The sequence below is a fragment of the Chlorocebus sabaeus genome, chromosome 3 (genome assembly GCF_047675955.1).
Source record: "Chlorocebus sabaeus isolate Y175 chromosome 3, mChlSab1.0.hap1, whole genome shotgun sequence".
NCBI lineage: Eukaryota > Metazoa > Chordata > Mammalia > Primates > Cercopithecidae > Chlorocebus > Chlorocebus sabaeus.
In genome coordinates, this window is record NC_132906.1 from 60,972,874 (window position 1) to 60,983,656 (window position 10,783).

Genomic DNA, 10,783 nt, shown 5'->3' on the forward strand with positions numbered 1-10,783 from the left:
TGGATTTTAATTTGTGCTTCCAAAAAGAGCCAAAAAATAGTTTCTATCTTAGCAACAGTTATCACCATTATTTGACAGCATTCTTATGCAAGAATAAGTTAGCTTTAATATTTAATTTACAGTAATAGTTTTATATTCCCTCGCTGGGACCTATGTTTTTCTAAAGACAAAAATAACAGAAGCTACAATGTTACTGTGATATGGATAAATCAAGCCAACCATTTCAATAATGGAGGTAATTACAAAGTGTACATATCTGAAATGTACCGAGTGGTTAGGGGTTGTTTAATTAACAGAAAAATTCCAATATCATCAGCAAGTGTGTTGGTATCACAAAAGCATTGTTAAGAATATATTTTAAAATAGTGATGATTTTCACTATTTTATACACCATTTAGCTATAGAAACACTTTTAACTAATACACAGTGGATTCTACTTCATTGCAACAACACAGCACAACATGAAGAAGTAAGCGATTTAATTTGGCCAATGTAAATAACCAACTTAGAACTATAGGTCCAAAATATTTCTCTTAGAAACAATGTTCAAATAGGATATATGTATTTACATATATATATATATATAAATCTACATATATAGATAATCCCCAAATATCTACTTTCCCTATTTAGTTTTTCAGTATAAAGAATCTTGAATTCACTGTACAGAGATTTTCTTAAACTGTTTGCCTTTTTCTATTAATCATTTGCCATAAAATTAGGATGCAGAAGTTTCTTCCCTTTAAAAATCTTCTGCCAGTACTAGGATCTAAACTATTTTAGAGAAAAAGAAGAGAGAAAAGAGAAAGGAAGGGAGGGAAAAAAGAAGCAGGGAGGAGGGAACAAAAAAGCCAGTCTGTAACTAAATTGTGGCAAAAATTCAAAGAGAAGAAAGGCTCACTTTCTTTCACTGTGCAACAATAAAACCCTTCACCCACTGGTTCACTCTGTGCCCCTGAGGACCTGACCAAGGTATATAACTCCCTTTATTGGTCACTAACCAACGTTGAGAACCAGGGTGGAATTTAATAATGTGACATTATTAGGAATTGTTATTGAAATGTAAATGATCTTCAATTCATTTATTTAAGTCACATGAAGAACCTAGTTTAGAATGAAAATTACTTATTGATTATTAGAGCAATTAACAGAATAAATTTTAGTGCTGGTATTAACATTTTCCTAAAGTCCAAACTGTTGCTGCTTCAACTCAGCAAGACAATTAGTCTGGGACTCAAAGATTATCTTCTTTGAGAGAGTTACCTTTAAAGGATTTTTTTAAAAACAAGAAATTGATTGCCAAAGTTATTATAAAATATCTGAACTTTAAAAATTTTGGCTTTTAGTAGGGGGAGAAACATCTCAGAATAAGATGGAGCTGCATAGACATAATTGCATAAGTAAAGGAATAGAATCTTCTAATTTTGCTTTACTAAAAGAAACATTGAGGTCAATGAAAGTGGAATCTGTAATGTCAATTTCCTTTTTTTCCCTTTTTGCTAGTTTCTGTCAGTCAGCACCATTTGATATTTTAGGGGATGACTTTTCTTAGTTGTAATTCTTTCTTTCCATTAGTCTTTAAAGATAAGATCAGTTCTTAGAATATAGCTTTGTCAGAACTTGAACATCTTTTTGATGGCTTTCTAGATGTGATAATGATGTACATTTACATATAGAAAGGTGTATAAAAAATAATTCGGTGCATAATTCAACACCCAAATCTTTGAGATTTGCTTGAATTATTTTGATGTCACCAGCAAAGCTGCTGTTTCTTTTTTTTAACCCATATTATTACAATTAGCCTCATCCCAGTTCACCTGTCTACCATTGTGTTGTGCTAGAGCCTCTTCAATGGGAATTTCTAATTTACTTAACAACTGTTAACTGACATCACTATTACATAGCCTTAAAAGACATTGTAAAGTCCGAGTGATAATTTTGACTAAATTATTGTGTCAGTTTCTTGATGCTGCCATAATCAAGTGGCTTTAAAAAATAGGAATTTATTCTGTCACACTTATGAGGGCTAGACATCCTCAAGGCGTCAACAGAGCCATGCTCCCTTAGAAGTCTCTAAGAAAGAATTCTTCCCTTCCTCTCCTAGCTTCTGGTGGCTCCTATAAATCCTTGACATTCTTGAGTTTGTAGATGCATCACTTTAATCTGTTTGTCTTCACATGGCCTTCTCTGTATGTCTCCTCTTCTTATAAGGATACCAGTCATTGGATTTACAGTCCAGTATACAGGATTTAACCCAGTATAAGCTCATTTAATGTGAATATATCTACAAAGACCCTGTATCCAAATAAATTTACATTCACAAGTGTCAGGAATTAGAATGTTATATCCCTTTGGGGAATACAGTTTAACCCACTTTAGTCATATAAATAATGATCCTCAATTTCCACCTGCTTCATTTATAACAGCTACTGTGTAGTGAGTACCTAGCATGTGCCACTTTGAATGCTTTTTTAAACCCGTATAAAAAGATACTATAATTCTGACTGCACACAAAGAAACTGAGTTTTAGATACCTTACCAAAGACCAAAAAGCTTGTGAATGGCAAAGCCAGTATTTGAATTGAGCCCTTTTCCAAAGGCCATACGCTTTTCTCCTGTGTGATCTTCATTAATTAAAGGGAACATGAAGAGCTTATATTTGGTTTTGTGGTAGGCTCACTCTTTAAACAAAGATGAGCTATATATGTAAGACTTCATATATAATGAAAGAAAGCAAGTATAATCAAATCCATGAGTGAACACTACACTCAATACAGACCATAAATTTGGAGGTACCCTGAAAGACAATGGAATAACTTGAAGGTTCCATCTAATGTCCACTTTTATGGTTTCAATGTTACTGCGTATTTTAGAAGAGATATATGTTAAAGGATATTTATAAAGCAGACCAGTGAAATTTGTGAGGTTGAAATAGCTGAACAGATATCATTTCGGAAAGATCTTATAGGGATAATTTTAGATGTGGGCACTCTGTTTGTATTAATATGTGTTGTATTTTCAAATTGCTATGGTATATTCTAAATCAGCATTATGCATACTGATGCTTCAAGTACTTTATGAAAATAGTTTATTCTATCTCCAAGTGAAAAAGTTGGAATAAAGTTTTTTGTTTGTTTCACTTAACTTTTATTTTTGTTATTGATATGTTTTGTTAAAACACACCATTCAACCAACTTTTTTATTGGTGTTGACAGAAACCCACAGACAAGTTATGAAAAGAGGGGTACATGTGCAGGTTTGTTACATAGGTCGACTTGTGCCATGGGGTTTTGTTGTATAGATTATCTCATCAACCAGGTATTAAGCCTAGTACCCATTAGTTATTTTTCCTGATCCTCTCCCTCCTTCCACCTCCACCGTCCGATAGGCTCCAGTTATGTTGTTTCCCTTTATGTGCCCATGTGTTCTCATCCTTTAGCTCCTTTTTATAAGGGAGAACATGCGGTATTTAGTTTTCTGTTCTTGTGTTAGTTTGCTAAGGATAATGGCCTCCAGCTTCATCCACGTTCCTGCAAAGGACGTAATCTTGTGTAGAATGAGCTTTAAGTATTATTTCCTTATTATACAATTATTATTAACAAAATATTCTTATTAGACTTTGCATTTGTTTGGTTATTGTAAGTAAAAATGGGCATTTAAAAATTCTATTTCTTGGCCATTTACAATGATTTTTTTTGCCTGTTTGCGTTCTAAGCTCTTTGTGTAATGCGTATGTTGAAGGGATGGCTGTTTTTTTCCCTGCATGTTTTGCATGAACTCTTTCTATATTAACCATCTCTCAAGACCTGTTGCTTAATATTTTTCTGTGCTAACCAGTTTCTCTTTAACTTTTGTTTATGGTGCTTTTATCTTAACTCTCTCTCTCCATTTTAATTATTACATAATCGAAGTTATTGTTTTGTTTCTTTATGGTTCTCTTTTTAAGGTCATATTTTAAAAATCATTCCATACCTCAAGATTATATAAGTATTTTTCTAGTATTTTTATGGTATTAACCATTGTCATGATCTTCTTCATCATTATAATTGTACATTTCAATATTTGATCCATGTGCTGGATGACTTCATTAAGTACCAGGAAGAAATACTGTTCTCCTTAAGTAAAGTAGCAACTATGATCTGCTAGACTAGAGAAAGATGCTTCTTGCCAAGAAAGCTGCTGCAGAGTCTCACTGAATCTCAGGTTCTTCTGCCTGCATTTAGTAATACGAGATAAAACCCATACGCTGTCAAATTGCTTTCCTCATCCTGGTCTCAGTTTCTCTATTATTGAACTGTGAAGTATTGCACTTGTCTCTAATTCTTCAGAAGTTATTGCCCATCACACAACTGCCCTTTGATTGTGCTATTTATTAGTTAAGAGTACTAGATCATGTTTAATACAACAGATGAGGAGAAATTATGAGTGCTTAGCATAGCCTCTGAGCCTGTTTGCTAATGTATAAAGTGGAGATAACAATACTCTGGTTGATATGAGGAATAAATAAAATGATTTATGCAAAGCAAGTGTTATTGGAATTACTATTAGTGTTATTAATGCTATTAATATTTTTCAAATCTGATAAAAGATTTGACTTCGGGGAATTTTTAATATCCACTAAGTTAGGGCTTATTTTTGGATTTCAATTATCTGTACTAACTCTGTTCCTATTGGAGGGTTAATATAGACCATGTGGGGGCATTGTTATTTAACTCGAGGAAATTCGGATGTCTTTACAGTAACTAAATAAACTATGGTTTGATTTTAAAAAATGAACTTTAAAAAGTTCACCTGGGGGCACAGCTACCAAATGATATCATCTAAAAATGGTTGGAACAGAGAATAAGAACAATAACAACCTATATACTTGAAAACATCACCTAGGGATACTTAGAGAATTCTTGAATACATTTTATTTTGCAATATTTAGTGTTTTATAACAATTTTCCTTGCATTACTGTGTTTCAAAAGATAGAATGCAGATGGCATTACAATTTATACCGTATTCATTTTTATTTTTTAAGAACTGAATTGCAAGATTGAATCAGACAATTTAATCATCTTCTTAAGACTAATAACAAAATAGATAAACCAGGTGGAGAATATAAACTACTTCATTCTCTGGAGCATATGCAAATTCTTAATTTTACTGGAAATTTCATTTGAATCAGCAAAAACATACATGGGCTTTGTTCTCTGAACCAATCCAAGCACATTAAGTCAATAGCAAACAATTGAGCAACTGTCACTCTCCTATAACTTCATCCATCAGAAATAAGCTTTACTTACAATCTTCCACAGCACTTATTCAGTATTCTAAAACTACAGTTATTATAAAAGGATCTTGTCAGAGGGGAGTAGGATTTATTAACCTATTATTTTTATTAATCTTATTTACCAGCAGGCTTCATTGCCCTTCACAACACTTCAGAATAAAAACTGTCTCAGATCATGCTGGAATCTTAAAGTTTATTCACTACACCATGAAAATCTTAATTTCATAACTCATGTGTGGGTGTTTGTGTGTTTCTGTTTTAACTATTGAAGATATGTTTGCTTCCTCTAGTCCCTAAAATCAAGTGTGTTTTTCAGATGGTTATATTTTTCAGTCTACGTAATATTCTGTATCATATAAAAGTTGCTCCACGTTAATCATGGGCATTATTAATTAAAAACCACATGCTTAGTAATTAGCTTGTAGGTTTGTCCTCCAGCCAGGACAGGGAAGACTCCCTGGATGGAAGACGTCACACTGACTAAGCTGATGCTGTGCTTGCTCTTAACCAAAAGGCCAAGCAGTAAGGCAGCCAATTGGCTGGAATTTAGCAGTCAGTCAAATGGTTCGGTCCCCGCTGGACGTAAAGTCATGGAGTAGATGCCACAGGGGCTCTGTGATGAAGCGGAAAACCCAAAAAGAGGTTCAAAATCTAATTACGAGAAAGGACTATTGAAAATGGAAGTAAACAATTATACAACTAACAGAAATAATGAATAAATGATTGGTTTTAGTGATTAAATATTCCAAACCATGTAATTGGTGAGTATTATAGACACAACCAAATTTATGTTTTTAAAAATTCTTCTCTGGGCAGTTTTTTGCTTCAAGACTTAGAGCTAGACTACCGTTAGCCATCTTCAACAAATACTGCTGATTGTCTGCCCAGTGACTGTTCCTCTCTTCCTCCCTCCAACCAGAATTCCAGGTCTGTTCAGGCATCTGTTTCTCCCCTGACAGCCTATGGAACTCAGGGGAAGCTGAATCTATCTTTAGCTTGAAGGGACTCCAAATACCGTTGGTCCAGCTGTGGTGGGCATATGACCAAGTTGGACCAATCAGATGAAAGTCTTTCATTCCACTCTGGGGAAAGACAGACTTTCCCTTTCAGCTGGACATGAATGAGGAAGGTTGGGTCCCAGCTGCTGCTGGCAGCCCTCCTGCAACGAAAAAGAAAGCCAGCTTGAAAACAAAGCTGACATGTACTGAAGCCATAGAACCAAGAGAAATACCAAAAGATGGAGCTGCAGCCCTGACTGGGGAAGGTCTTGAGGTTGGCTCTGTTATGTGAGATAATATATTTCTAGCTTTTAAAAGCCAGTTGTAGTTGAATTTCTGAAAGGATCCTACCTTCTATATCACCTTATAAGGAGGCATTTATCATTGAAGGCAATTATGTACTACATTTTACATAACATTTTAATTCATTGTATGATTCTTGGTATGTCTTTTTTAGGTACATATTTATAGGGTACATGTGCAATTTTGTTACATGCATAAATTGTGTAGTGGTCAAGTCAGGGCTCTTAGAGAATTCATCACCCAAATAATGTACATCGTACCCATTAATTCCTTATTATCCACCCCTCACCCTTCTAAGTCTCCATGTCTTTGAAAGCTGCCTGACTTAGCAAGCCTGCTGTCTACTAAAGAATGCCAAAACATCTGGACAGGTAATCATAGATGTGCAGGTAAATAATAGGCAATCTCTATAAAGTATTTAAGTTTTTTAAAAAGCAAAGATAAATGCGACATAATGTCAGGTAATTATGTATTATTTTTGCTTGTTGGGCCTCCAAATTCAACACATAATAAGAATATGTCCTTTATACCATACACTTGACTTAATAGAGAGCACTGGGATTTCAGTTTATGTTAAATATCCTCAAAATCTAAAAGGAAAAGTCTTCAACCAGTCTAGTTCTTTCTTTTCAATCAAAGTTTTACATAGATCATGTTGATGCAGGTAAAAGGTGAGACTCATAGTTGTGCACCAGGCTAGAAAAATTGCTTTAGCGCAAATGATTGAAAAGGCTTCACATGGCTGATACACACACCAGAACAGAAGCATGCCTGGTTGAGAGCTCATTTGCATGAACTCTTGCTCCCCAGATAGCGATCCTAGCTACTAGAAGAGTAGGCTTTCTTTCTCCATGGATTCTGGGGCTCTTCTGAAGACTGACCTTTTCCAATTGCAAATCCAGTATCCATATTCTATAATTTGTGCAGCATGGTAAACTGGAGGTCGTTCACTTGAGTGAGATCTTGGGGTAGACTGGGCTTTCTGGGCACTTTCTAGTACTCTTTCACCTTGAGTTAACACTCATCAGATACACACTATTCATGTTGGAATGTGTGGTTCAGTGACTTGCTTATATAAGTGATAAATCTCTGAAATTAGGCAAATTATAAGATAAAGATAAACTAAATTTCAAACATCTCTTTTGGAAGGGAAGTGGACTATTGTTTTCCACATAAATTGTGACGGTACTTCTGGCAATATGTGTAAATTTCATTGGGTAACTCAGGGGGAAGTGAATATGTTATTGGTCTATATCTTTGGAAATAAACCTTCAGACTATTTTCATTCATTAACTCTACCTTTGCAGATTTATTGAGCATGTACTTCACATCCTGCAATGAGCCAGAAGCTGAAGATTTGTAAAATAATGGTCATGGTCCCCACACTAAACACTAATGGTGATTATGGTCTGGTGAGGAAAGCAGACAGAAATCAGATGATCATACAGGCAAAGATAATATTAGCTCTGCTTAAGTTCTGTAATGGAAAGTCGTATGGTGCTAAAGACTGGAGAGAGAGTTTGCTAGAGAAAATTATTAATAGACTGATCACAGAAGGCTTCTGGGGGTAGTTAACAAGGAAAAGGAAGGAAAAAAATATACAGGGAAATGAAACATCTTGTGCAAAGGCCCAGTGGTTTGTGGTTGAGGGAATTCATCTTTACATTGTTACCATTTAGTTGATTATTTGGCATGTAGTAAATGCTCAGTAAATGTTTCATAAGTGAATGACTAGAATGGCTTAGTATATATTTTATCTTTTAACCATTGCCTTCTGAAATGAAGTATCCAATAGCAATTTTTCATTAATTCATTCACATGGCAGGTGTTCAATACATATTTATGGAATGATTAAACAATTTTTAAAAGCTTTTTTACACTGCCCAGCTGACAATGAGTTATAACTTATTTGAATTCCTCTATAGAAATATTTAGGAATAAATATGGACAAAACAAATGTATTTATGTTAAATATATTTTATTCCTAAATATAATTTAAATATGTTTTATAAATTATTATAAATTATATTTAATATGATTTAGTATAAATTATTACATTATATTTAATATAATTTATTATAAATTATATTAATTTAGGAATAAATATTTATTTGCTTTACCCATTTATTATCAAGAGCTCTTACACAGGATGAGTTAGAACTCATCTCCACTCTGAGACTCTGAAACCCAAAACACTGTTGGTTGAATCTGAATATAAGGGTGAAGGAATGAGTGAATGCACAAGTAAATGCAAATGAAGTGAAAAGGCTGTGCTGAGAAGGTTTCAGCAAGCTTTTCCCTTCCCCCCCGTTTATCCGTGGAGCGTTTCTTCTCTGTACTCTCTGAATTCAGGTCACATGCTGCTTGTGGTCAGTTCAGTATGGATTCATGACTTTCCTCCCCCCAAAAGAAATTCAAAATAAAAGGATAAAGGCAGATAGAGGAAACCCTCTTTCAAATCTAATTCTCAGAGAATGTGCCTCAGAATCACTGTGGATGGAGCAGGTCATGCTGTGAGGAGGCTTTTTAAAAATTCAGATTCTGAGTTCTGGCTCTGCTATTCCAAGTCAGAATTTGGGGACGGAGGGAATATCACAACAAAGTGAATCTGCAGTCTTAACAAGCTTCCTTGGAAATTCTTACACTAAAATCTGAAACCTGGTACATTCTCTGACTAAAAGGTCAGAATTGACCTTCCCTTTAATGAGGACACTTAGTCTAGGGCACTGTCCATGGTGCCAGAGATGGTTCTATGGCTCCAGCGCAGAAAAATCCAGAAATTGATCACAGGGAATCCATTTCCACTGGGAGGTTTCTGCTTCTGAACTAAATTGCACACACAGTCTATTATTAATATGTAGGGAATTAGAGGTAGGAATTCTGGATTTCTAGGTGAAACAAGCTTTAAAGAATAAAAATATGACTGCTCTGAATTTAGAGTGGTTTATAGCATACAAGAATTTTAGGACTAGAAAATAGAGCTAAAACATTTGCACTGTCAATGAAGAGAGGGTTCTGGCTGTGGTCTGATAGGATTGACATAGGAGATTATAATCCTGTGACTATACCCACCATTCTCTATCCATGGGAAGAACAGAGGAAACTGAGAACTACAGCAACATGAATTTGAGTTCAGAATACTGTGTACTTTCCAGATCCTGACACTGAAAAAAAAAAAAAAAAATGCTGAATTGAGTTTTCCAGAGAGGGAAGTTTTAGAATCTCTTTCATTTGATATCTTTTTGTTTGTTTGTTTTTGGGACAGGGTCTCCCTCTGTCACCCAAGCTTGAGTTCAGTGGTGCAATCATGGCTCACTGCAGCCTCAACCTCCCAGGCTCAAGTAATCCTCCAGCCTCAGCCTCCAGAGTACCTGGGACTGCAGGCACATGCCACTACACTTGGCTAATTTTTAAATATTTCCTTAGAGATAAGGTCTCACTATTTTGCCAGGCTGGTCTTGAACACCTGGGCTGAAGTGATCCTCCTGCCTCGGCGTCTCAAAGGCTTGGGATTACAGGCATGTGCAACTGTGCCCAGCCCAGTCACTGTCTTTAAAACGGGATAGATATGCACCTGTCTGGGGTGTTTGAGGAGAGGCATTGTAAGGTAGAGGCATGGACTCGATTAGATTTCAGATCCTCTCTGGTCTCTAAGTTTATAATTTGAAATATTTTCATAGTAATATTTTACAGATGATATGATGACAACGTATGTAAGGGTAGAAATTCAATGAATACAGAAAAATTCCAGTGGGAGCCATTTGGGAATTTGCATTCTGTAAGTTGCAGGGACAAAAATTAATTTTGGCTTCCATGTCTCTGCTAAATTAACTTGATCATGGGCAAAATGAGATTTCTGATTTTCACCTACAAAATGGCATAGGAGGTAGTGGTTAATTGTATGTACTATTATCAAATTAACAAGCAGGTGTATTCAATAAGCAAATGGATGACTTTTTTTCTAAGTTTGCTTCTGACAGTTTGGAAGAAGATTCGTTTTATGGATTTCTTTTTGTTTTCTGGGATTTTTTATATGACATAGAGTTTAAAATAGTTCCAAACTAAAACCTAAAGTGTAGTAGATAGAGAACTTGATCTGCCAAAGTAGAAGCAACAGTAGCAGACAGGTTGATTTAAAAATTTTTGTCTTAGAAAAATATTATAAATTTTAAAGGTAAATAGTGAATTTCTCCAAGTCATTATGAA